At 49.9% G+C, this 21,089-nt stretch overlaps 1 protein-coding gene across 5 annotated transcripts in view; it reads right to left on the bottom strand.

The window, feature by feature from the left end:
* The window catches only part of P2ry6 (pyrimidinergic receptor P2Y6), a 41,796-nt gene that overhangs the window by 9,840 nt on the left and 10,867 nt on the right, over positions 1-21,089 (bottom strand). The window contains exon 1 of one of the 5 annotated variants that reach the window (XM_052157337.1): positions 15,590-15,825. The exons of 2 other annotated variants lie outside the window; for them this stretch is intronic. The gene's annotated coding sequence lies outside the window, so the exon portion shown is untranslated. Of the gene's footprint in view, positions 1-2,820; positions 2,988-3,711; positions 5,875-15,589; positions 15,826-21,089 lie in introns of those variants that run through there. 2 more of the 5 variants (XM_052157363.1, XM_052157371.1) reach the window with 2 other exon arrangements.

The following is a 21,089-nucleotide window of genomic DNA, read 5'->3' as shown; positions in this document are numbered from 1 at the left end:
ATATATGTGTCTGTGTGTGTCTATGTTTGTATCTGTGTGTGTGTGGTATCTCTCTGTGTATCTGTGTATATGTGTATCTGTGTATATGTGTGCCTGTGTCTCTGTGTGTGTGTGGTATCTGTGTGTATCTGTGTTTGTGTCTCTCGTGTGTGTTTGTGTGTCTGTGTGTATGTCTGTGTGGTGTGGTATAGTGGTGGTGGTGTGTGTGTAGTGTGTGTGTGTGGTGTGTGGTGTGGTGTGGTGTGTGTGTGTGTGTGTGTGCCATTTCATGTATATGGAGGTCAGAGGACAACTTCCGGGTGTCAGTTTCCTCTGTCCACTATGTGGAGAGTGAGCTCAGGTTGCTTGGTGTCAATCACTTTTACTCACTGAGCCATCTTGCTGGAAGACATATTTGCTGGAGGGTAGAGGGATGACCACAGGAATTGTCCCTGTAAGCCTGCCAGAGTCCCCAGCCTCAACAGGCTGTTCACCTACACCATCCGAGTGTATATTGCCCATTTCAGAGACAAGACACCAAAGCTCGGAGGTATCTGGCTCTGTGCACGGTTCTCCATGTAAGGCTGGGCCAGAGGGAGCCTTAGAGCACCCCTCACCTCTCACGAGAGCAGCCCTCTGTCGCTGGACCTGCCCTAACCACCCCTAGCATCTCCTCAGACCCAAGCCCACCTCACAGAGGCAGAACAGCCCTGTGGCCTCCAGAGCCAGGGGTCATTGGTAGAACTCTGGGTTCTAGACCTCTTGAGCCAGACAGGTCTTTAGATCGCCTGACCAGAGGCTCTGTATTCCCCAAAGAAGAGGCCTTGGAGCCTCCCCAGTGGCTCGTCTGGCCTTTCGTGTATCTCCCGTGCTGAAACGTTTACCCCTCCCCTGGCTGCTATAGGCTGCCTCGAGAGAGCTCACTGGAAGATGAGCTTGGTCTCACCAGGCCCTGAGATATACTTCTAATTACTGACTCTACCCCAGTGCAGCCTGCCTCTGGGACCCAAGTCACTCTTGCAGATCATCCCAAGATCACTCGTGGACTGGTCTTCATTCCCACCACCAGATTCCTGAGCTCACATCTAGATCCAGGGACACCTGGGCCCCCACCACGTGTCAGTAAAACTTCAAGACAAACCTTGTTGCCAGCGGTGGTACACACTGGAAGTTCTGGCACCAGAGATGTCAGAACGTGTCCTTCCATCAGATGACTCAGTCTCTGATATGAACCTTGTGGGCCTGGGGCCCACCCATGTAGGTGGAAGGCGTCTGAGGCTGGCCTGAGAGGGACCGTTGGTGGTTATCAAAGTGAGGGTGACTCCTGACTCAGTGTGAAGTAGACAAGGCTGGTGGGTGACAGGTGACTGCCGACAGTAGTGATGTGTGTGAAGAACACAGGCCTCTCTTCCTTCAAGTGTGGCTCAGGTGACCCTGTCCCCGGGAGACCCTCCTCTGCCACTGTAGCTAAAACTACAGCCTCCTGCATGTGTGTTGGATTCCCCTGACTTGCTACCTTTTTCTCCTTAGCACCTTTAGGGGTTTTTTTGTTTGTTTGTTTGTTTTGTTGTTGTTTTTGTTTTTTTGTTTTTTTTTTTTGTTTTTTCGAAACAGGGTTTCTCTGTATAGCCCTAGCTGTCCTGGAACTCACTCTGTAGACCAGGCTGGCCTTGAACTCAGAAATCCACTTGCCTCTGCCTCCTGAGTGCTGGAATTAAAGGGGTGCGCCACCACGCCCGGCGTACCTTTAGGTTTTTTATTACTACATTAATTTATTTATATGTGTGCTTTCTATGGTTTTTTTTCCCCCGAGACAGAGTTTCTCTGTATAGCTCTGGCTGCCCTGGAACTCACTCTGTAGATCACTCAGAAATCTGCCTGCCTCTGCCTCCCAGAGTGCTGGGATTACAGGTGTGTGCCACCACCACCCAGCTTCTAATGTTTATTTATGTGTGTGCACGCACATGTTTGAGAGTCATGGCCCAGGTGTGGAAGGTGAGAGAATAACTTGGAGGAGTCTTTTCTCCCCTCCTTCCCACCCGCCTCCTCCCACTCCTCCTCCCTCCTCCCCCTAGTCTGTGTGTACCAGAGACTGTGCTCAGGTCAGGCTTGGGGTAAAGGGTACATGCCACTACCTGTTGAGCCATCTCATCAGCAACTCCCTCCTTCCCTCCGTCCCTCCCTCCTCCTTCTCCGTCCTCCCTCTCCCTCCTCCCCTTCTCTCCTCTACCAAATGAGTCACATACCAGCCCATTTTGTTTGTGTTTTTAAGGCAGAGTCCCATCCTGTAGGACCAGGCTGACCTGGAACTTGAGGTGATCCTCCTGCCTTAGCCTTTTAAGTACTTGGATTCCGTGTGCATTACAGAGCCTGGCTGTACGAACCCTCTTAGAACAAAGGTTCTACTTATTTCCTGGTGTAGTCACCAGGTTTTTGCCTTTTCTTTGCTGCATCCCCAGTCCTAGGACAGTGTGTGGCACACAGTAGGTCCTCAGTAAGTATTTGTGGGAGGAATGAGTTCCAGGCGTGGCTCAAGTGTGTGTTCACCGGCATTAGTTCATCCTCACACCCTGCTAAGCATGGCTGGACTCAGGTCCCATTGGCTCCCTCTCTGCCGGCTCTCCAGCCTTTTGCTTGACTTGGCGTGACCTCTCTTCTAAGCCTATGTTATCTCTTTCCTCACTTCTACATCTTCAATCCCAGCAGCCCTCAGACGATCGGCTTCAACTTCCTGCCATCTACTGAAGTGTCTGCTCCTGTCTTTCCCTTGTCCCCTGCAGTCCTGCAGGGTCACCCTCTCCCCACCCTTCCTCCCTTAGCCCCCCCAGGCTGGCTCCTTACCCTCAGCCAACACTCCCCTCTCAGCACAAACTCTCCCTTGACCTCACATGTCTCTCCAGCTGTGCCTCTTCCTCCCTCATAGTCAGACTTGTGGGCGAGCCTTCCACTTCCTGCCTGCACCCACTTCCCACACCCCTGTGGTCAAGCACAGGGCACAGTGAGGAGGAACACCAGACACCCTGTCCCCTCGATGAGGCTGGTGAGATGAGACTGAAGAGCTCATAAAGAAGCCTCCCTGAGGACAAGAGCAAACACAGAGGATTGAGGGGCTCGGGGACTGCAGTGGCCATGGCTTGACATCCGTCCCAGAACCACTCAAAGCTGATGCAGGGCCAGGGGAGAAGAACTGACCCAGTGGCTTCCAGGAAGGAGCCTAGCCCTTGCCTGGGCAGAATAGGAGGGAGGGGGGAACTTAGAAAGAAGCAGCAGGGCCAGGCGTGGTGGCACCTGCCTTTAATCCCAGCGCTCAGGAGGCAGAGGCAGGAGAATCCCTGTGATTTGGAGGCCATCCTGGTTCACAGAGTGAGTTCTAGGGCATAAGGGCTGATACACGGAGACCTGACCCTAAAAGCAAAAACAAACCAAAACCCTGTCTCCAAACAACAACAACAACAAAGGGAGAGAGAGAGACAGAGACAGAGACAGAGAGACAGAGGGAGGGAGAAAGGATTAGAGGGAGGAAGGATGAGAGGGAGGAAGAAGAAAGAAAGGGGGAAGGAAGGAAAAGAAAGGAAGGAAGGAAGGAAAGAGGGAGGGAGTGTGAGAGGGAGGAAGGAAGAAGAAAGGAAGGAAGGAGGAAGGAAAAGCAGCAGGAACTCTGGGAATAGATGGAATAGATGATTCTGAGGTACCCTCTGGAAAGCCCTCAGTCAGCTGTAGGGACAGTCTCACCTCTGTGTCCCATCACCTCCTGATACTTTGGTCTGGTGATCCACTCTTAGAGAAGCAAGGTACTGGCTGGGGTTTCTGGGAACTTCTGGGATTTTAGGACTTGGTCCCCTTCAGCCCTTATAGGTCACCCCATCAATGACAGTAGAGGATGCCCTTAGAATTCATGAGTTCTCACTGCATCTACGTTTGCAGGACAGGGTTGAGTCCAAGAGAGAAAAGGCATTTGGTTCCGGGACAGCACAGCCATCCGGTTGCAGGGGTGGGTGTCAGAGCAGTTGGTCCATGAACCCCAAAGACTTCATTCTGCTGGGTGCGGCCGAGTCTACACGGTAGCAGCCTCTGGCCCCTCCTTGCCCTGGTGTCCAGCATGGCTCCCAAGGGGCACACATGATGGGCTGTGTCTCAGCAACACCAGGGCGAACTGGCCAAAACAGGAAGGAACCCTGTGCCATCTGTTCCAGAGTGCTGTGGGCATCATCTGGTTCCTTCCTGGGTGGTAGAGCTCAGAGTCACACCCAGTCCCTTGGCGTGGGATGTTTCATCAACACTGCTCAGCTGTGCTGTGTCCTGGTCTTGCATCCCCCAGGTCCCCAGGGTGGCCATGTGTGCTCTGGTTTCAGAGCCTACAAACTTGACCAAGTCCCTGAACATCTGGTCTTTGGTTGATCTGGACCCTGTGCAGGGTGGGGTAAGGGCTGAGAGGGTCTGTGGAGCGGCCTGGGGAAGATAGTTACTATGCAGATCAGATGCAGCTCAGTGCTGCGTGTCCAGTGTTCGTGGAGCCCTGGGTTTGAACTCTAGCACTGCATCCACGGTGCATGGTGGCTTACAGCTGCAATCCTTACGCTTAAGAGGGAGCAGGAGGAGGATCCTGAGTTCAAGATTAGCCTCAGCTACAGAATGAGACTGAGGCCAGCCTGTCCAAAAGAAAAATGTCCTACAGTCCTATGAAGATGAGGCCACCGGAGTCCACTCATTGCCTTTTTCTTGTTGGGAGAGTTGAGGCTTTGCTCCACACCAACCCGCAATCTCTGCTAGTCCTCTGTTTCCGTTTGTCAGCTCATCCTCTGTCCATGAGCCAGCAGACCTGGCTCAGCAAAAACCTGACATCGTCGTCACTTATCTTCCTGGCTGCCTCTAGCTTCCCAGAGTTCCACTGAACCTAGGCCTGCTGACTTCTCCCTTCTTAGCACCCACCCGGCTGTTTCGCACGCACGCACGCACGCAAACAGGATCTCCAAGCCCGATCTGCTCTCAGTTCCTGGGAGCAGCTGTGCTCCTCTTTCTTCCCAGCCTGCCCTCTCCTGTTGATAGCTGGCAGACTCCACAAAAGAAGACACCGAGAAGACAAGCAGGTCCTGCCCGTAGGAGCTTAATGTGGACAGGGACACTTTCTGCAATCCTAAGCAGACATCAATGTGAGTCCTTAATCAGGAAGGGATTCTGCAGGCACGGAAACCTTACCAAGGGGCAAGTGGCAAGGAAATAGTCAAGGGAATCAAGAGGCCAAGGGTATTTCAAGCAGCATGAGCAGACCCGGCAGAGGCCGGGCGAGGCCCTTGAAGGTGGTGAGGAGAGTGGGTGACACCAGTGTCCCAGCAGCAATGGCTAGAAAAGGCAGAGACTAGCGAGGAGACAAACTAAAATGGACCATCATGTGCCCATTCAAGCCTCACAAAGCCCCCGTGAGATAGGACTGTCATTATCCCCTCAGAATGAGAAAGACACAGAGGCTAGCCCAAGGTAGATAGACAGAGGAATGGCCACTGGCTAGGAACTCAAGAGTCTACATCACTACAGCACCGTGGCTGGGCTGGCCTGGCGGATCTGGGGTGACAGAGAAAGCAGCTGTAGGCTCGCTCTCTATTAGTTACAGATCTCCATGAGAGCTGTTTCCTTCAGGGAGTTTTCAGAACCAACTAGAAGGAATCTCCCCGTATCCATGGGTAGCCTAATATGCAGGACGTTCGCTGAAGCAGAGCTTCCTGACAGACCTGGGCTGCCCACCAAATTCCTGCACACCTGGGGAGGAACATCTGCCTGCCCAGTGCTTCTTCCTAGAGTGCTGATCTTACTCCATCTGACCCAGAGCTGGCCATCAGAGCATCCTCCAGACACCTCACCAGTGACTGCTTTTGGAGGTAACCAATTAGATTGTGCCTCAGGATTCTTCTTCTTCTTCTTCTTCTTCTTCTTCTTCTTCTTCTTCTTCTTCTTCTTCTTCTTCTTCTTCTTCTTCTTCTTCTTCTTTTATGTGACCAGCACAGAAGGTTTCTGTCATCAGCTGTGAGGATCATGAGAACTTGGCATTTCTGGGAAGAACTTACGTGAGAGTGTAGGAACCCAGCAGAGGGTAGGAGAAAGAACACAAGAAGAGAATATGATGTCATTGCTGGGTCTAGCTGGGTCAGACCAAGACCTTCTTTTACAAGAGCTGATAAACTTTTCTTGACCAAGAAATAAATTGGATACATTTGCAATTAAATGTATTAGATATTTGCAATTAAAGCAACCTTCATCTCTTTGACCAAATGCATAAGTAATGACAGTAAAATGGATTAATTTGATTTCATCAAAACTATAATTCTTTGTATAAAAAGGGACATTATCATCAGAGTAGAAAGACCAAAAAAATGAAAGTATTTGGAAATCTTGTCTGGTTACGAGTTAATACAAGTTCAAGTCTAGTTTGATTTGCAGAATGAGTACCAGGCCAGCCAGGGGTATATAGAGAGATCCAGTCTCAAAACACAAAAACAACACACACACACACACACACACACACACAAACAAATCAAAACAAAAATCCAAAGTCAGTGAAACACTTGAAGAGATAGTTCTCCAAAGAAGCTATGCAAATGGTGGCTAAACACCAGGAGGACGCTCAGCCTCACTAAGCAACAGAGAAGTGAGAATTAGAGCCAGGAGATGCCCATTATTAAAGAGCGGCTGGGCACGAGGGGGATGCTGAAAGCCCTTGTTCCTAGAATCCATATAAAAAGCCAGCAGTGGTGGCACCCATCTGTAGTCCCGGCACTCCCACATAAGACAGGAGATAGAGGCAGGAGAATGAGCTGGATGGTCATTTCTACAGCAGCAGAAACGAGAGAGAGAGAGAGAGAGAGAGAGAGAGAGAGAGAGAGAGCCTCAGAAGCAGGGAGAGGAATGAATACCATGAAGTTATATGTGCTATGATACATGCTTATCTCTACCCACACACCAATGTATATATACACACAATAAAAAACACATATACACACATGCATGCATGCATACATACATAATGTATATACACACATAAAAAATTTTAAAGCCCAAACCACAAACTAGAAATAGCAAGGTTGGCGAGGAGATGAAGTCCAGATTCTCTGCATAACTGACATGAATGTAAAATGGTACAGCCACCGTGAAAAACAGTATGGAGATTTCTTAAAATAAACACATGCCTCAGAGTTAGCAGATCGGCTTGTAATTCCATCCTAGAGTCCAAACCAGAGCCTTAAAGAGGGAGGAAGTTCTGATAGCGAGCTGTAACATGGACGAGCCTCGAACATACTGTGCCAAGTAAGACAATGGCCACTCGTACTTACAGGAAGGACTTACCCAGAGACAGAACAGACGTGCAGGGCTGGGGGTGGGGGTGGGGGAGTGAGGAGCCATGGCTTCCTGAGGACAGAGTACCTTGTGCTGGAGACTGGGTCTCACTGTGTGCCTGAGGCTGGTCTCAGGCTTGTGACACGGCTTGGCTTTGGAAACTTTGGTTGCTAAAGTTCTAGAGATGGATGTTGGCAGTTACTGCACAGTAATGCACACGTGCTGAATGTGGCTTAGTTGTATACTCTCAGGAAGGGTTAAATGACCCAGAAAGCCCAGCAGTAAGAGCATCGGCTGCTCATGCAGAAAGTCTGGGTTCAGTTCCCAGCCCCCGCCTAGCGGTTATAGCCATCTATGATCTCAGTTCCAGGGGACCTGATTTCCTCTTCTGGCCTCTCCAGGCATCAGGCACACATATGATACAAATACATAAATACAAGCAAAACACGCATATACATAAAACAAATACAGTCCAAAATAAATAAGTCTTTTTTTTTTTAATTTAAAAGGGGTTACGCTGAATGTGCTGTCCCGTGCCTGTAATCTTGCAGAGCCAGGTAGTCACTGGAGGATTACTGCGAGTTCAAGGCTAACCTGGTCTGTGTAGTAAGGTCTAGCTAGCTAAGCCTACGTGGTGAAACCTTGTCTTAAAACAAAAGGAAAAATAAACAAAACATTAAGGTGGAATAGGTTTTGTTATGTGTAGTTTTAAATGATCTCACAACAAAACAAACTGAAAGAAAGAAGAGAGGTTACTGGACCCGGACAGCACATCCATGCTCTGAGATAGCCCGCCATTGCTCCAGCAGAGCCTGGCAGAGACGGCTGTCTTTGAATAAACAGCCTTGGTAGATAACAATAGCGTCGGGTTTGTTGACTGTCTGGAACAGGAAAGCTGTCTTTCTCCAAAATGAAGTTCAGGCAGGTTGACTGTCCATCACAAAGACAGCGTCTCAACCCGGGCTCCTTTCTTGTCCCCCAGTCCACAGACATTATTTGTCTTACTTTTCCTCGACCTATGGGACCTTGGAAGCTGGTCCAAGGGCTCATATTCTGCCGTCCTTGTTGCTGTGAGGAGCGGGTTCTTTACCTCTAGCTAACATTTTTATGTCTATGGCCAGCACCCATGAAGCTGGAGCAGGCTAGCATGGTGGCTTACACGTATGAAGAAATACTCACCCTTTGCTGCTCTTGATTTTTTTAGTATCGGAACCTCAGATGGGGTTGGTATAGGAAACCAACTTTTTTTTAAATTGGATATTTTCTTTATTTACAATTTAAATGTTTTCCCCTGGAAGCCAGTTTTTATGATGTAATTATGTAATTCAGATTAGGACTCTATCCCCTGCAAGATGACTTTCTCTAAGGATCTGCCGTGCTCTTCCACTAGAGACAGCTGCTTTCTTTTCATGTCAGTTGCTAGGAAACTCAGCAAAGCCTCTCTGTTTGCCTGTCTTAGGTTAGTGCCAGCTCGGCCTTCTGTGGTATGGTTTGGATCTTAAATGTTTGTATTTTGAAGGCTTCTTTCCTAGTCGACGGCATTAATGAGAGATGATAAAAGCTTCCTGAGATGGGGTCTAGTTGGAGAAAGCAGATCAAAGGCAGAGGGGGTGCCTTTAGGGGGAATACTGGGGACTCCGCCCCCTCTCTTTTTAAAAATTGATCTATTTTATGTATGTGAGTACACTGTAGCCATCTTCAGACACACCAGAAGAGTGCATCTGATTCCATTACAGATGGTTGTGAACCACCATGTGGTTGCTGGGAATTGAACTCAGGACCTCTGGAAGAGCAGAGAATGCTCTGAACCTCTGAGCCAGCTCTCTCTGTCTGTCTGTCTCTCTCTCTTTATATCTCCTCTCCCAAGCATTCCTGCCCAGGCGCTCTGTTTTACCGTAGGCCTCAAGCCAGCAGGACCAAGTGACCGTGGATTAATTTCTCCATTACCCCTAAAACAGCGATTCCCAACCTGTGGGTAGTGACCCCCCACCGGGGTCGCAGATCAGATATCCTGCATCTCAGATGTTTACAATACAGTTCATAACAATAGAAAAATTACAGCTATGGAGTGGCAAAAGATACCACTGTGGTTGGGGGTCACCACGGCATGAGGAGGTGTAATAAAAGGTCACAGCGCAGAGGGCTGAGAACAGTTGTCCTAGCACTTGCTCCTCTTTTGTTTCCTCCTCTCCTCTCCAAATCAGTAAACTCCTGTCTGTGTTTATGGATGTGTTGTTTCTGGATACTTCACGGCATTGAAATCATACATGTGCTTCTTCTGTGTCTAGGTTACTCATGTAACACAGTGTCTTCAAGGTTTACTCCTGTGGTAACAGAGATCAGACTTTCAGTCTTAATGCTGAATATATGGATATGCTATATTTGGTTTGATCATTTATCAATTTGTGGAATTTAGGTCACTTCTACTTTCCCATATTATGACTACTGCTGTTATGAACATTTGTGTATAGAGTTTAAAAATTGGCTTGGCTTGGTAGCACACACTTTTAATCCCAGAACTTGGGAGGCAGAGGCAGGCAGATCTCTGAGTTTAAGGCTAGCCTGGTTTACAGAGCAAATTCCAGGACAGCCAGGACTACAGAAAAAAAAATCTTGTTTTGAAAAAAAAGAAAAGAAAGGAAAGGGAAAGAAAAGAAAAGGAAAGAAAAACAAAGCTCTGGCTTTCCTGAAATTCACTCTATGGGGGCTGGAGAGGTGGCTCAGCGGTTAAGAGCACTGACTATTCTTCTGAAGGTCCTGAGTTCAAATCCCAGCAACCACATGGTGGCTCACGACCATCCATAACAAGATCTGATGTGCCCTCTTCTGGTGTGTCTGAAGATAATTACAGTACACAATAAATAAATAAATCTTAAAAAAAGAAAGAAAGAAACTCACTCTGTAAACCAACATGGCCTCGAACTCAAAGATCCACCTGCCTCAGCCTCCTCCTGAATGCTGGGATTAAAGGCATTGCTGCCAGTGTCCAGCTTAAAATTGACTTCATTATTTCATGTGTAGGAGTGATTTTGTCTTCCTGTTTGTGTATTACTTGTGCGCAGTTTCTGCAGAAGCCAGAGGAGGGTACCAGGAGATCCTGGAACCGGAGGGACAGACGGGTTTGAGCTACCATGTGGGTCCTGGGAATTGAACCTTGGTTCTTTAGAAGAACAGCCAGTTCTCTTAACCCCCTAGCCATTTCTCTAGCCTAAGGGTTGCTTTAAAAATATTTATTTGTCTGTGTGTGTGTGTGTGTGTTCTGCCTGAGGGGAACAAGACAGCATTGGATCCTGTGGAGCTAAGGTTCCTGGTAATCTGTGACCTGCTTGATGTGGGTTCCCGATCCTGGGTCGTCTGCAGTAAAGCGAGAGCCTCTGCTGCCTCTCCAGTGCCTCGTTTGTTTTCGTTTTGACACAGCTGTGTCTCAGGCCATCCTTGAGCTGAGCCAGGCCTGCTTCAGCGTCCCAAGTGCAGACTGCACACTGTTGCCACCGTGCCCAGGACATGGCGGTGCTCACTTTTCCTGGGTGTGCCTAAGAATGAAACTACTGGTTCTCAGGATGGTTTTAGGTTTAAGTTGTGGGGAACTGTTTAACTGCATTCCTAAGAATTGTGAAGTTTTATGTTCTTAGTAGCAGCAGATGAGAATTCTAACATCACACCTTTGCTGAAACCTTTATTATCTTTCTGAGACATGGTCTTGTGTAGCCCAGGCTGGCCTTGAACTCGCAATGTAACCAAAGATGCTAGAAGTTCTGACCATTTTCCTTCTGCCTCCCAACTGCTGGGATCACAGGTGTATGCTGTGTACATGTGTGTTCATGTGTGTGTGTGTGTGTGTGTGTGTGTGTTTGTGCGTGTGTGCAGGCTCAGGGTCCCTGCCTTCTATCTGTGCGCTCTAACAACTGAACTTTATTTCCCGCTCGATGACATTTTAAAGTCTCTATCTTGTCCCTCATAGCCACCCTACTAGGAGTGGATTGGTGTGCTGTGGTTGTCACCTGATAGTTCCTTCGGTGTGTGTCCTTGTCCATATTTTTGCCATTTCTATTGTATATATCTCTATTCTGAGGCCTCACATTGTTTGTGAAATAAATACCCCTTGGCATGGGAGAGTTCTGGGTTTAAATTTTCCTTCTGCTTCTGCCAGCTCTATGACTTTGGCAAGTTTGACACTCCTGGTCCCTGTTTTCCTGCTTATAAACCGTGAGTTACTGTATGAACTTAGGTTTTCTGGGGTGCGGACCTCAGTAGATCTCGCAATGAACCTGGGAGTTAAAGGGAGAGATTTCCAGTTTGGCCAGGAGGCCTGGTCCAAGAGAGTGTGTGTATTGAACATAATTTTTTATCTTTTTTACTATTGGATTAGCTCACAAAGAGGGATTAGCTTCTCTGGGTCTCTCCTTTCGCTCCTAAGCGAGGCATCGTCACCTCTGTCATGTGATGGGGACATAGACGAAGCTGCCAAGGGAAGACTCTGCACCACATCAAGAATTTGTGGATGGTGGGTAGGGTGGTGTGTGTGTGTGTGTGTGTGTGTGTGTGCACCACGCTCCTGCCTGGAGCCCTCAGAGGTCCGAAGTGCATATCAGATACCCAGGAACTGGAATCACAGAGGGCTGTGAGACACCATGTGGGATCTGAGAACCAAGCCTGGGTCCTCTGTGAGGGCAGCAAGTGCCCTTAGCTTCTGTGCCATCTCTTCAGCCTAGGTTTTGATATCTTATGAGTTTTGTGTTTTGCCTTAAGTTTCAGCTCTGCCCAGGGAAAAGTCTCCTCCAGGGTGCCCTTCCCTCCCTGTTACAAGTCCTGTTACATACACGCCCTTGTTCTGCCTGTCCTAGGAGCTGGTCAGGTAGGTTCTATGATTCTGTTTTACATATAGAGAAACTAAGATTCTAAGAGGTGTAATAACATGTGAGAACCTCTCCTCCCCTGCCCCCAGGCTCTATTGCCCCGTAATACCTCAGCTATCCTCAGGACCTCGGGACTCATCGGAGTAGTTGTTTCTATTTCTCTGGTGTGACAAAGACAGTGGTTCCCTCGCTTTGTACTAAAAGCTGCCTTCAGTGTCACAGAAAACTCCCACCTTGTCCCAGGCCTTGGAAACCAGAGTTGTCATGGGATGCCCAGCTCAGCTCACAACTGCTGCAGACCTTTCTGTTGTTAATTACATTTGTTTGTTTATCTATCTATCTATCTATCTATCTATCTATCTATCTATCTATCATCTGTGCATACATGCTTGTGTGTGTGCTGGCCTCAGCAATAATGTGGAAGTCAGATGACAGCTTTAAGCAGTTGGTTCTCTTTTTAACCATTCCTCCTCCCGGTCAGGGATTGGACTCAGGTTGTAGGATCTTCAGAAAGTGCCTTTATCCACTGAACAAGCTCACCAGTCTGTACTCAAACTTCTGCCCCTGGCTTTTCCCCAGCCTGTAAGTTCTTATGGGGATAGTGGGTCTCTTAGCTCCCAGGCTCTGGTATCCACATGGCCATATACAAATACCGCTGATGCTGTCTGGACTCTAGCCACGGACCAGTGTGTGTCTGCCATCCACCCAGCTATTACCATCAGATCCAGCACTGGGCAGAGGAGAAGATACCCATGTGCCCACATGCCCAGGCCAGGGTTCTTACCCTAACTAGACACCAGCAGTAAGAACAGGAGAGTAGGATTCTGGGCTGCCAGGTCCACCCAGACTGAAACAGAAATCGACTTCAGAGACAAATGGGGAAGTAGCCCAGGACCAGGGCGGGTGGGAGGCATACCATGTAGCCAGGCTCTATGGACTCAGCCTCATGAGAGACTGGTCCCAGGACCTCTCCCCAAATCAGAGTCAACCAGAGGCTTGGACGACTCGCCCCTCCTTCAGAGATGCAGGAAACCTCATCTGAGAGCTCTAAGTCTGAAATGACGTCTCATTCAAAATGGGCTTGGACTCTGTCTGCAGCTAGGGCTGACCTTGAATTCCTGATCTTCCTGTCTCCGCCTTGCAAGCGCTAGGATTGCAGCTGTATGCTTTTGTTCCCATCTTTATTAATTGATTCATCTAAGTAAACTTTGGCTTTGTTTTTGAAACAGGGATTTGCTCTATGGAGTAGGCTGGCTTTGAACTCATTAGGGAGCCCAGGCTGGCTCTGCACCCAGGACCATCCTGCCTCAGCCAAAGATGAAGCAGCCCACCCTGGCCGAAAACACTTTCTGAGACACTTGCAGCCTCCTGGGTGCTCAGTAGATTAATAAACATTGTTTCTTTTTACTTTCCAATCTTCTAAAGTATATGCGTGTATGATGTATGTGCACGCATGTTCACATGTATGGGGACACTTGGGTGTGTGTTGCACGACTGTACAGAAGCCTGAGTTTGGCATCTAGAATCTTCCTCAATTTCTCTCCACTGTATTCATTGACATGGGCTCAGCTGAGCCCAGACTTTGAGGGTACAGCTAGTCTGGCTGGACAGCGTGTTCTCCTGTTCTCACCTCCTCGGCTTTGGAATTACAGATGGCCTACCTCACTCACATGGGTTCTAGGGATCTAAACCCCCAGCCTCACACTTGCACGGCAAACACCTTAAGCACTGAGCCATCTCCCCAGCCACACACTCTCAGCTTTGTATCAGAGGAGCTATTTGCTCTTTCAATGAGGTGTTCACTCGGTCAGACAGCCAATGCATTAGCTAGGCTGCAGCACTGAAAACCAAGTTAGGAGTTAGGAATTGAAGTTCAGTATGCCAGGCTGAACTGCCTGAATCCCGAGACAGGCATTTCTCCTCACACACCCCCATCTCCCTGCCTGTAAAATGGGATACAAGTAGCATCTCCAGAAGACATTGGGATGTCACAAAGACTCAATGGGACAACTGAGGCTCTGAGCCAGCTCCAAGCCTCAGAGGGAGGGCAGGGGCGCAGAGGAGCCAGGCAGAGTCTCAGCACTGAAGACAGTCTTGTAGGGTCCCCCTGTAGGAACAGTTCCAGGGTGAGGCAGGAGGGCAGGCTAGAGACAATAGTTAGTGTTAGTTCTCTCGACTGTGACTTCCCCTCCACCCTTTCCTGGTAAGGTAACAAATAATAAGTATATACAGAAAAAGAAAAAGAAAAAAAGTATTTCTCCGGGCTGGCCTTAAACTCATTACATAGCTGAGGATGACCCTGATTTTTGGATCCTACATCCTGAGTAGGGGGATGACAGATAATCACCACTCTGCCGAGTATCACGTAGTGCTAAGGATCCAATCCAGGGCTTCATGCATGCTTTGCAACAAGCTGAACCTCACCCCTAGCCAAATGGAGGCTCAGCAGTATAAACTCCCACTGGCACTGGAGCACGTGTCCAGGTACACACATTCCACAGGTGCTCGCTAGCTACACATTCACACCTTTGTCTGGCACACACATGCGGATGCACCATGGAGGGCACAGCTCTTGGTCCATGCCTGTCATCCCAGCACTGGGAAGGCCAAGTCAGCTGCACCAATCGCTGTGCCTGCCTGCCCTCCCTCCATCAGGATCAGCAGAGTCAAATGTGAACAGAAACTCCCAGAAAGATTTAGCCCTGTTCCCAGATACATCCAATTACTCTGCTTCTCTTCCCCTTAACAAGCCGTGCCTGGATTCAGGGAATGAGTTTTCCCAGCGGGGTTAGCCTCAGGCTACATTGTATTTTAGCATCCTTCCTGCTAGTTCCTGCCAAGGCGCCTGAGCAGCTCTAGAGCCCCGCCCAGCCCCTCCCGAAGGACCCTCTTTACTCTCTGAAATTGGACACAAAACAGGTTTTTGGTTTGTTGTTGTTGCTGTTGTTTAAAGATAAGGTCTTACTGGCCTGCAATGCACAAGAGATGCACTGTACAGAAGGGGCTGGTCTTGAACTCACAGAGATTGCCTGCCTCTGCTGGGATTAAAGACAGAAATATGCTAGATCATCTAGCACAGACACTACTCAGACACATACTCAGCTACTTGAATTCACAGGTAAGAAGTTAAAAGCCCAGAAAGGAAAAAAAAATACGTCTTTTTTCATTCAGAAGTCAAATTCAGACCTCTGTCTCAGTATTCCACCTCCCCACCCAAGACACGGCGGGCTCCCATGTCCTTGTCTCCTTCACTTCAGTCCTCTGTCCCTCTGTGCTGTGCAGCCTAGTTCTGGGCAGGACTAGGCATAGGAAATAAAGAGGAAGGGAGAAGGCCCCACACCCACCGCACCTGCTCAGTCTACTGCACCCTGCCCAAGACTGCAGTGCTCTGCACAGTGGGCAAACCCCGAGGACGGACGCATCCTTACCTGGAAACGTCCCCGGACACAGCAACCTCCTGCAACAAGCCATGAGAGCTGGAGCACGCTAGACTCCTGAAGCAGCCCCTGCCACCAGGCAGTTCCTGTGCCACAGAGTGCAGGAGTCTGGGAGGTGGCGGGTGAGGTAACTGGGACTACCAGGAGGGGAAGTGACACTCTCACAACAGGGCTCAATCTGGAGATCCTCTTGCTCAAGTGTCTGGCACAAGGCTGAGTCAGCCACTGCTGGGCTAGGAGCAAGTCACCCCAGCTCTGCCCACTCAGCCTAGCGACGAGGACCACTGGACCATCACTTTAGCCCGAGGGTTGCTGGGAAGATGGAGGGAAGGAGCACTCAAGGCCCAGGGCTGGGCACAGGGAGACTCCTAGCTACGTAGCAGTTCTCCTCTTGGCCTCTCAAGTGTGGATAGAGCGTGCTCATTACTGCTACAGCAAACAATTACCCTGGTTTCTCAGCAGTGCCTGGAAGGCTCATTAAGAGAGACCCAGACCCCAAGATTAACAAATCTGTTGTCTGTGACTCCAACCATGCGTGTCCAGACACCTCTCCCCAGAGACCAAGAATGGCTCCTCAGAAGGAGGGTGGCTTGGAAGAAGGGCAGAACAGGGGTGACACTCTTCCTCCCTAACCTCAGTCCATCCTGGAGCTTGGGCAGGACCAGGAGAAGGCAATAGGTAGCGCTGCCTGGGTACTTGACAGGCCTGGACAGCCCTTCCCTGTCAACCTGATTATTCCTTATCCTCTTTCTCCTCTTCTGGTGGCATTTACTATGAGAGAGGGTGAGAAAAATTAAGAGAGCTGTGTTGAGCAGAGAGCTAGGGTGGACATAACAGGACTTACTGGGTCTCCCTTTCCTGTACCACCTTCTGTCTCTCTTTGGAGAAGCCCACCCAGCCTGGAGGAGACCATACCCCAGGTCCTCCCTACAGGATCGAAGCAGGCCAGGAGCTAAGGTCAGGCCGGCTTCCTCGGTACCAGTACTGGTACCGCTTCAGTTCGGGATGCCAGTGCTTTGATTTGTGCCCGGAGCCTGGCTTGCAAGCCCTCTGCAGGCCAGGAGAGGAAATACCTCTACCCCAGCAGAGGGGTGGTTCTGGGCGCAGGGAGCTGGGGCCTAAGGCAAGGCAGAGGTGTCCTTGTTGTGTCAGTGCTCTTCCCTGACATGTGCGCGTTAAAGAAGAGTCTCACAGCGGAGTTTGTGAGAGAGATTAAACAGCCGCCGGTGTAGGAAGAGAAAGATTCCCCACAGGAAGCCTGCATGGCGGTCCCAGCTTGCCCCATCCCCTAGGCCCCCAACCCAAGCCTATTTCTCACACTCTAAGCCTCAGAGGTAGAAGGCATTTTCCCCTAGCCCAAGGGTAAGATGGCACTAGCCAACTCTGCTTGAATTTGCTGTGTGACTTTAACCAGTGCCTGTCCCTCTCTGGATCTCAGTTCTCATATCTGTAAAATGCAGTAGTAGCAGCAATAGTAAAAGCAGCAGCAGCCGTAGTCATAAAAATGATGATTATAATAATAGTAATAGTAATAATAATAATAATAATAGTAATGAGTGAAGGCACCCACATCTTAGTGGTATCATGAAGATTGGTCATCACAGTAACAAAAGGGCATTGTGAAGACCAAGATAACAGAGGCTGTCAGATGCTCCTCATACCCTGAGACTCTGAGAGAGCCCCCGGCAGCAGGCCGGCCTCTACTCTCACCCAACAGCAGGCCATGGACAGGAAGATCCCTCTGTCTCTGTATAGGGAAAACCCTGAAAAGGAATACTGAGGTGGGGTGCATAGCCCTGAAGTATCCAGAGGGTCAGCTCCCAGGCAAGAGACCATGGAAGTCAACATGGAGAAATGCTGGGCACACACGCATGTGGGGATGGTCAGGGTGTGCATTCGCATCTACAGTGTGGGGTACAGCGCTTGTGTGGTCTGTGCCTTTGTCCGTGCTGCCCACATGCCTCACTGCTGGCTATCCCAGAATTCCCAGTCCCCAGCACTGTTTTCCCAGGCCCACAGTCCCAGGGCAGCCCAGATGCCGCAGGAGATTTGTAAGGTGGTGGTCACCTCAGGTTCCTCAGCTTTCCTCAGAACAAAAGCAGTTGCATAAGAAGAGAAGGAAGGCTTACGGGATTAAGCAGGCTCTGCCAGCTCAGCCCTGGGTGCAGGCTTCTCTGGAAGGGCCAAAAGCCCGACTATCCTCAGACCTTTAGTGACCAAAAGGCAATGGGCACTGAGCCTTCTTCCACAATGACCTCTCTGCCCTGAGCCACCTACAATAAGCCAGATGCTCCCACACAGCTGGGCTGCCCCAAGAGCCCTGTCCCTGGTGACTGCTGCTGGCTTCCTTCCTATATCTACCTCTTCCAGAACTGTGTTTCCTGTAGCAATAGTTGAGAGCCCTTCCTACCCACTGAGGACTGAGAAGGAGCCACTGGTAGGAATGGATGGGTTCTTGAATCTCCTAGGTCCCCAGGCCTCTATCCGGTGGCTCCTTGCCACCCTCAAGACGAGAGAGGGTCAGCACCATCCTCCGTTCTCTGTCTGGAATAGGAGAGGCCCGGCCAGTTTCTGTAGGAGGAGATGCGGCCTCCCTGGGCATTGGTGTCACTTCAAGCTCTCGGCTAGTAAGCTGAGTGGTGTACTCAGACTGTGGGTACGGGGTGCTCTGACTGAGCCACAGAGCTCCTTCAACTCATCTCACCAGGATCCCGGGGCCGCTGTTTGCCATCAAAGGAAAGTACAGATTCCCAGCAGAAGAGCAAGGAGCCTGTGCCCATGGTGTAACCCCCCAGTGAAGTATGCCCATCATATTCAAACTCAGTACACAGGTCTACAACACACACCCAAGAGCACACCTATGCACTCATGTCCAGCCAAGCCCACGCAGGGTTTAAACTTAGTTCAGCAACAAGATGGTACAAGGCTTTTGCAGAACCAGGACAGAGATGGAAGGAAAGGACCTGATTTCTCCAAAGGCTGCTAGACTTTTGTTCCCTCACACACAGGTCACAAGGTTTCCCGTGGGCACAGATCACTTAAGGCCACTTAGTGGTGTGGTGGGCTCATTCTTATAAAGGCCCAGGTCAGAGCACACAGAGAAAACAAGCAAAGGTTCTTTAGAAGTTAGCTTTCGACAGAACCACTGAGCCGCTGGCCCATGGTAATGTGCTAGGCCTGGGGAGAAGGCTCAGAGAGCAGGAGCACCTACTGTATGGCCTGACCTGAGCCAGAACCCGAGCAAGAAGCCTCACACACTGGAATGCATCTGCAATCCCAGCACTGCGGCAAGGAAATGGGTGTCAAAGACAGGAGAATCACATGGACACTCTCCAGGACAGCTAGGTCTGGAACATGGACGGCACCAGGAGAAACAAGAGAGACCCCGTCTCAAAGAGGCAAGAAGAGAGAACAGAGTCCAGGAAGCTGTCCCCTCACCTCCACACGGCACAGGCATATGTGTGCACCCACATAAAAATGGATGTAAGGTTTAAAAACTCAGACAAGTCCTCTGCATTTTGGAGTTCAAAGGGCAGAAGGTAGGCTGGTGGGAACTCTAGAGGGGACAGGGCCGTTCCCAGGCAGAGGAGGCTTGCCCACTCTGCTAAAGCCTCACCCTCCACTTTCTTGTATCTTAGGTTCTCTCCTGTCCTCTATGGTTGGTGGGCTCTTCTGGGTGACAGTGACGAGTGAGACTGTCACAGTTCTTGGCGGATGTGGTGGTACATGCCTGCAATCCCAACACTATGGAGGCGGAGGCCCATTCTGGGCTAAATATGGAGACCTGCCCGGTGTCTGCACAAAGAAAGGCTGATAGTGTTTGTCTCCAAGCTCCTCTGCTCCCTTCTGGATCTATTGGATCTATTCTGGCCACAGATCAGCTCAAATTTAGTGAACTAAAAGTATGAACATTGCTGGAGCAAGGAGGGCCGGAGCAAGCAGGAGCTGGGGCAAGCGGAGGTCCTGAGTTCAATTCCCAGCAACCACATGATGGTTCACCACCATCTGTACAGCTACAGTGTACTCATATACATAAAATAAATACATCTTTTTAAAAAGTGTGAACTTTGCACCTTGGAGCATCCTGAGAAGCATCAGCGCTGCAGACTCAAGCCCCACCCTAACTTCTGAGATGGCATCTCCGACATCAGAGAAGTCAGCTACCAAATACTCCAGACAGAGCCAGAGCCTCCCCGCTGGCTGTCCCAGGACAGAGCTTACGGTGTGCCAGGAACTGTTCGTTCTGAGCCTGAGACTGGCCCAGCTGGCCCTCCCACACTAGCCCAGGGAGGTGCAGTGGTGTCCTTCACTGTTCTGAGCCATTTGCCCCACACCCTTGAAGCGCCATAGTAGCAGATCGAGGATTTGAACAAAATGCTTTGACCCGGCGCACACCCTGCCCACTCGAGCAGTGTCTTGTGATTCAGGAGGCCGAAGAGACAATAGAGGAAAGGAGAACGTCCAAGAAGCCAGTGGACCCTCTCAGAAGAGTTACTCTGTGTACTTTGATTTCTCCACTCCTTTGTCCAGTGAGAGTGGGATGGCTCAGACAATGGTCACGTGTACCACATGATCCTACCAGGGGCGGAAAAACAGACTAACATGGTGACCAAGCATCCTAGGAGCCGAAGTGAAAGAGAAAAAGCAGAAAGAATTTATGGTTCCCTCCCACCCCTCAGATAAAAAAGAAACAAATATTTGCCTGGTTGGGTGGAGCCAATCACTAGGATAATCCTGCTTCATGTTCTGTGTGCACTGAGGAGAGCACAATCAGTTAAACATTAGTGAGCTCCGGCTGCAAGAGATAGATGGAGACAGACAGACAGACAGACAGACAGGGAAAGGGAGGAAGAAGGGAAAGGAGGAAGGGAGAAAAGGAAGGAGGGAGGGAGAGGGAAGCAAAGAGACCAGCCCCCACAGGGCACAGTAAAAAGGCGAGGTGGGCATTGCCTGGTCACCCATATAAACTCTCCCACAGTAACATACATCGGGGATGTGTGTCCGCGACACTTCCATGCACGGGGATGTAGAGGTAAAGTGGAAGCCTCTGACCTGGAGCCAAAGGACGGTGCAGCCTGTGGTGCTCTTTAGGGAACACTCTGTCTACCTTTCAGCTTTGCCTTAGGCGAGCGAGGACTCCAGAGCACAGGAGATTTTTGGGAACAAGGTTGTTGAGAGGACTATGGGCTAGAAGGGCTTTTCCCCTCCTGTCTGAGGTCCTGCGCTTGGGGGTGAAGGCCCTGGTCACTGGGGCAGGAATGGCAGGACGAGGAGCACCCACATGACGGTTGGAGTTAAGGGAAAAGCTAAAGGATGCACGAGTGGTTGGGGGCCCTGAATGGAGTCTGTGTGTGTGTGTGTGTGTGTCTGTGTGTGTCTGTGTGCGTCTGTGTGTGTGTGTGTCTGTGTGTGTGCATGTGTCTGTGTGAATCTGTGTGTGTCTGTGTGCATGTGTGTCTGTGTGCATCTGTGTGTCTCTGTGTGTGTGTCT

This window comes from Apodemus sylvaticus, chromosome 1 (genome assembly GCF_947179515.1).
Source record: "Apodemus sylvaticus chromosome 1, mApoSyl1.1, whole genome shotgun sequence".
Taxonomy (NCBI): domain Eukaryota; kingdom Metazoa; phylum Chordata; class Mammalia; order Rodentia; family Muridae; genus Apodemus; species Apodemus sylvaticus.
Note: the sequence above shows the minus strand (reverse complement) of the source record. Positions and strands in the feature narration are given on the sequence as shown.